Here is a 6,531-nt window from a genome sequence, read left to right on the forward strand (position 1 = left end):
TCGTGAAGTAAACCTAACAACGCCGTAAGTGTGACATTTTGGGACGAGGGAGAAATGTCAAGAGGCATTTTAGGCAACTTTCTACGTGATGTGTGCTATGTAAAACTTAGTCTGGCCAGGTGCGGTGGCTCATGCCTGTAATCCCAGCACTTTGGGAGGCTGAGGTGGGCAGATCACATGAGGTTGGGAGTTCAAGACCAGCCTGACCAACATGGAAAAAACCTGTCTCTACTAAAAAATACAAAAATTAGCCGGGTGTGGTGGTTCATGCCTGTAATCCCAGCTACTCAGTAGGGCTGAGGCAGAAGAATCACTTGAACCCGGGAGGCGGAGGTTGCTGTGAGCTGAGATTGTGCCATTGCACTCCAGCCTGGGCAACAAGAGCAAAACTCCAGCTCAAAAAAAAAAAAAAAAAAAAATTACCCAGCTTTGTGCTCGCTTCACCAGCACATATACTAAAATTGGAACAATGCAGAGAAGATTAGCATGGCCCCTGGGCAAGGATGACACGCAAATTGAGAAGCCTTCCATATTTTTATGAACAGAAAGGAATAGCATCAACATTAACAAAAAGGATGTCCACACAAAAACCCCATCTGAAGGTCACCAGCATCAAAGACCAAAGGTAGATAAATCCACAAAGATGAGAAAAAAACAGCATAAAAAGGCTGAAAATTCCAAAAACCAGAATGCCTCTTCTCCTCCAAAGTATCACAACTCCTTGCCAGCAAGGGACAAAAAAACAGGATGCAGACTGAGTTTGGTGAATTAACAGAAGTAGGCTTCAGAAGGTGGGTTATAAAAAAACTCCTCCAAGGCATCATGCTACCTGACTTCAAACTATACTACAAGGCTACAGTAACCAAAACAGCATGGTACTGGTACCAAAACAGAGATATAGACCAATGGAACAGAATAGAGCCCTCAGAAATAATGCCGCTATCTACAACTATCTGATCTTTGACAAACCTGACAAAAACAAGCAATGGGGAAAGGATTCCCTATTTAATAAATGGTGCTGGGAAAACTGGCTAGCCATATGTAGACAGCTGAAACTGGATCCCTTCCTTACACTTTTTACAAAAATTAATTCAAGATGGATTAAAGACTTACATGTTAGACCTAAAACCATAAAAACCCTAGAAGAAAACCTAGGCAATACTGTTCAGGACATAGGCATGGGCAAGGACTTCATGTCTAAAACACCAAAAGCAATGGCAACAAAAGCCAAAATTGACAAATGGGATCTAATTACACTAAAGAGCTTCTGCACAGCAAAAGAAACCACCATCAGAGTGAACAGGCAACCTACAGATTAGGAGAAAATTTTTGCAATCTACTCATCTGACAAAGGGCTAATATCCAGAATCTACAATGAACTCAAACAAATTTACAAGAAAAAAACAAACAACCCCATCAACTAGTGGGCGAAGGATATGAACAGACACTTCTCAAAAGAAGACATTTATGCAGCCAAAAAACACATGAAAAAATGCTCATCATCACTGGCCATCAGAGAAATGCAAATCAAAACCACAATGAGATACCATCTCACACCAGTTAGAATGGCGATCATTAAAAAATCAGGAAACGACAGGTGCTGGAGAGGATGTGGAGATATAGGAACACTTTTACACTGTTGGTGGGACTGTAAACTAGTTCAACCATTGTGGAAGTCAGTGTGGCGATTCCTCAGGGATCTAGAACTAGAAATACCATTTGACCCAGCCATCCCATTAGTGGGTATATATCCAAAGGATTATAAATCATGCTGCTATAAAGACACACGCACACATATGTTTATTGCTGCACTATTCACAATAGCAAAGACTTGGAACCAACCCAAATGTCCAACAATGATAGACTGGATTAAGAAAATGTGGCACATATACACCATGGAATACTATGCAGCCATAAAAAATGATGAGTTCATGTCCTTTGTGGGGACATGGATGAAGCTGGAAACCATCATTCTCAGCAACCTATCGCAAGGACAAAAAAACCAAACACCGCATGTTCTCACTCATAGGTGGGAATTGAACAATGAGAACACATGGGCACAGGAAGGGGAACATCACACACCAGGGACTGTTGTGGGGTGGGAGAAGGGGGGAGGATAGCATTAGGAGATATACGTAATGCTAAATGACGAGTTAATGGGTTCAGCACACCAACATGGCACATGTATACATATGTAACAAATCTGCACATTGTGCACATGTACCCTAAAACTTAAAGTATATAAAAAAAAAACAAACTCCTCCAAGCTAAAGTAGCATGTTCTAACCCAATGCAAGGAAGCTAAGAACCTTGAAAAAAGGTTAGAGGAATTGCTAACTAGAATAAACAGTTTGGAGAAGAAAATAAATGACCTGATGGAGCTGAAAAACACAGCAGGAGAACTTCATGAAGCGTACACAAGTATCAACAGCCAAATCGATCAAACAGAAGAAAGGATATCAGAGATTGAAGATCAAATTAATTAAGTAAAGCTTGAAGACAAGACTAGAGAAAAAAGAATGAAAAGGAACAAACAAAACCTTCAAGAAATATGGGACTATGTGAAAAGACCAAACCTACGTTTGATTGGTGTACCTGAAAGTGACAGGGAGAATGCAACCAAGTTGGAAATCACTCTTCAGGATATTTTCCAGAACTTCCCCAACCTAGCAAGACAGGCCAACATTCAAATTCAGGAAATATAGAGAACCCCACAAAGATACTCCTTGAGAAGAGCAACTCCAAGACCCATAATTGTCAGATTCACCAGGTTGAAATGAAGGAAAAAATGTTAAGGGCAGCCAGAGAGAAAGATGGGGTTAAACACAAAGGGAAGACTATCAGACTAACAGTGGATCTCTCTGCAGAAACCCTACAAGCCAGAAGAGAGTAGGGGCCAATAGCCAACATTCTTAAAGGAAAGAATTTTCAACCTAGAATTTCATATCCAGCCAAACTAAGCTTCATAAGTGAAGGAGAAATAAAATCCTTTACAGACAAGCAAATACTCAGAGATTCTGTCACCACTAGGCCTGCCTTACAAGAGCTCCTGAAGGAAGCACTCAACATGGAAAGCAAAAACTGGTACCAGCCACTGCAAAAACATAACAAATTGTAAAGATCATCAACACTATGAAGAAGCTGGATCAACTAACGAGCAAAATAACCAGCTAGTATCATAAGGACAGGATCAAATTCATACATAACAATATTAACTTTAAATGTAAATTGGCTAAATCCCCCAATTAAAAGACACAGACTGGCAAGTGGGATAAAGTATCAAGACCCATCGGTGTGCTGTATTCAGGAGATCCATCTCACATGCAAAGACACACATAGGCTCAAGATAAAGGGATGGAGGAATATTTACCAAGCAAATGGAAAGCAAAAAAAAAAAAAAAAAGCTGGGGTTGCAATCCTAGTCTCTGATAAAACAGACTTTAAACCAACCAAGGTCAGAAAAGACAAATAAGGGCATTGCACAATGGTAAAGGGATCAGTGCAACCAGAAGAGCTAACTATTCTAAATATATATGCACCCAATACAGGTGCACCCAGATTCATAAAGCAAGTTCTTGCAGACCTACAAAGAGACTTAGACTCCCACACAATAATAGTGGGAGAATTTAACACCCCACTGTCAATATTAGACAGATAAATGAGACAGAAAATTAACAGGGATATTCAGGACTTGAACTCAGCTCTGGACCAAATAGACCTAATAGACATCTACAGAACTCTCCACCCCAAATCAACAGAATATACATTTTTCTCAGAGCCATACTGCACTTATTCTAAAATTGACAACATAATTGGAAGCAAAACACTCCTCAGCAAATGCAAAAGAACAGAAATCATAACAAACAGTCTCTCAGAGCACAGTGCAACCGAATTAGAACTCAGGATTAAGAAACTCACTCAAAACCACACAACTACATGGAAACTGAACAACCTGCTCCCAAATGACTACTGGGTAAATAACGAAATGCAGGCAGAAATAAAGAAGTTCTTTGAAACCAATGAGAGCAAAGACACAATGTACCAGAATTTCTGGGACACAGCTAAAGCAGTGTTTAGAGGGAAATGTATAGCACTAAATGCCCACAGGAGAAAGTGGGAAAGATCTAAAATTGACATCGTAACATCACAATTAAAAGAACTAGAGAAGCAAGAGCAAACAAATTCAAAAGCTAGCAGAAGACAAGAAATAACTAAGATCAGAGAAGAACTGAAGGAGATAGAGACCCAAAAATCCTTCAAAAAATTAGTCAATCCAGGAGCTGGTTTTTTGAAAAGACTAACAAAATAGATAGACCACTAGCCAGACTAATAAAGAAGAAAAGAGAGAAGAATCGAATAGACACAATAAAAAATGATAAAAGGGATATCACCACTGATCCTACAGAAATACAAACTACCATCAGAGAATACTATATACACCTCTACACAAATAAACTAGAAAATCTAGAAGAAATGGATAAATTTCTGGACACATACACCCTCCCAAGACTAAACCAGGAAGAAGTCGAATCCCTGAAAAGACCAATAACAAGTTCTGAAATTGAGGCAGTAATTAATAGCCTACCAACCAAAAAAAGCCCAGGACCAGATGGATTCCCAGCCGAATTCTACCAGTGGTACAAAGAGGAGCTGGTACCATTCCTTCTGAAACTATTCCAAACAACGGAAAAAGAGGAACTCCTTCCCTAGCTCACTTTATGAGGCCGTCATCATCCTGATACCAAAACCTGGCAGGGACACATCCAAAAAAAGAAAATTTCAGGCCAATAAGCCTGATGAACATTGATGCAAAAATCCTCAATAAAATACTGGCAAACAATCCAGCAGCACATCAAAAAGCTTATCCACAACGATCAAGTCAGATTCATCCCTGGGATGCAAGGCTGGTTCAACATACACAAATCAATAATGCAATCCATCACATAAACAGAACCAATGACAAAAAAGCAGATGATTATCTCAATAGATGCAGAAAAGGCCCTCGATAAAATTCAACACCCCTTCATGCTAAACACTCTCAATAAACTAGGTATTGATGGAACATATCTCAAAATAATAAGAGCTATTTATGATATCATACTGAATGAACAAAAGCTAGAAGCATTCCCTTTGAAAATCTGCACAAGAAAAAGATGCCCTCTCTCACCACTCCTATTCAGCATAGTATTGGAAGTTCTGGCCAAGGCAATCAGGCAAGAGAAAGAAATAAAGAGTATTCAAATAGGAAAAGAGGTAGTCAAATTGTCTCTATTTGCGGATGACATGATTGTATATTTAGAAAACGCCATCATCTCAGCCCAAAAACTCCTTAAGCTATAAGCAACTTCAGCAAAATCTCAGGATATAAAATCAATGTGCCAAAATAACAAACATTCCTATACACCAATAATAGACAAACAGAGAGCCAAATCATGAGTGAACTCCCATTCACAATTGCTACAAAGAGAATAAAATACCTAGGAATACAACTTACAAGGGATGTGAAGGACCTCTTTAAGGAGAACTACAAACCACTGCTCAAGGAAATAAGAGAGGACACAAACAAATGGAAAAACATTCCATGCTCATGGATAGGAAGAATCAATATCTTGAAAATGGCCATACTGCCCAAACAAATTTATAGATTCAATGCTATCACCATCAAGCTACCATTGATTTTCTTCACAGAATTAGAAAAACTACTTTAAATTTCATATGGAACCAAAAAAGAGCCCATATAGCCAAGACAATCCTAAGCAAAAAGAACAAAGCTGCAGGCATCATGCTACCTGACTTCAAACTATACTATAAGGCTCCAGTAACCAAAACAGCATGGTACTGGTACCAAAACAGAGATATAGACCAATGGAACAGGAAAGAGGCCTCAGAAATAACGCCACACATCTACAACCATCTGATCTTTGACAAACCTGACAAAAACAAGGAATGGGGAAAGGATTCCCTATTTAATAAATGGTGTTGGGAAAACTGGCTAGCTATATGCAGAAAACTGGAACTGGACCCCTTCCTTACACCTTACACAAAAATTAACTCAAGATGGATTAAAGACTTAAACCTAAGACCTAAAACCATAAAAACCCTAGAAGAAAACCTAGGCAATACCATTCAGGACATAGGCATGGGCAAAGACTTCATGACTAAAACACCAAAAGCAATGGCAACAGAAGCCAAAATTGACAAATGGGATCTGATTAAACTAAAGAGCTTCTGCAGAGCAAAAGAAACTATCATCAGAATGAACAAGCACCTTACAGAATGGGAGAAAATTTTTGCAATCTAGTCATCTGACAAAGGGCTAATATCCAGAATCTACAAAGAACTCAAACAAATTTACAACAAAAAAAACTCCATCAAAAAGTGGGCGAAGGATATGAACAGACACTTCTCAAAAGAAGACATTTATGTGGCCAGCAAACATATGAAGAAAAGCTCATCATCACTGGTCATTATAGAAATGCAGCTCACAATCACAATGAGGTACCATCTCACGCCAGTTAGAATGGCGATTAT

The 6,531-nt window shown here is 39.0% G+C and overlaps 1 non-coding gene across 1 annotated transcript; it reads left to right on the forward strand.

The window, feature by feature from the left end:
- Positions 1-431: 431 nt before the first annotated feature.
- LOC115832741 lies at positions 432-537 on the forward strand. Its single transcript, XR_004028239.1, has one exon. It is a non-coding gene; the product is annotated as a U6 spliceosomal RNA (small nuclear RNA).
- The last annotated feature ends 5,994 nt before the right edge of the window (positions 538-6,531 follow it).

Source organism: Nomascus leucogenys, chromosome 22a, assembly GCF_006542625.1.
Source record: "Nomascus leucogenys isolate Asia chromosome 22a, Asia_NLE_v1, whole genome shotgun sequence".
Taxonomy (NCBI): Eukaryota; Metazoa; Chordata; class Mammalia; order Primates; family Hylobatidae; genus Nomascus; species Nomascus leucogenys.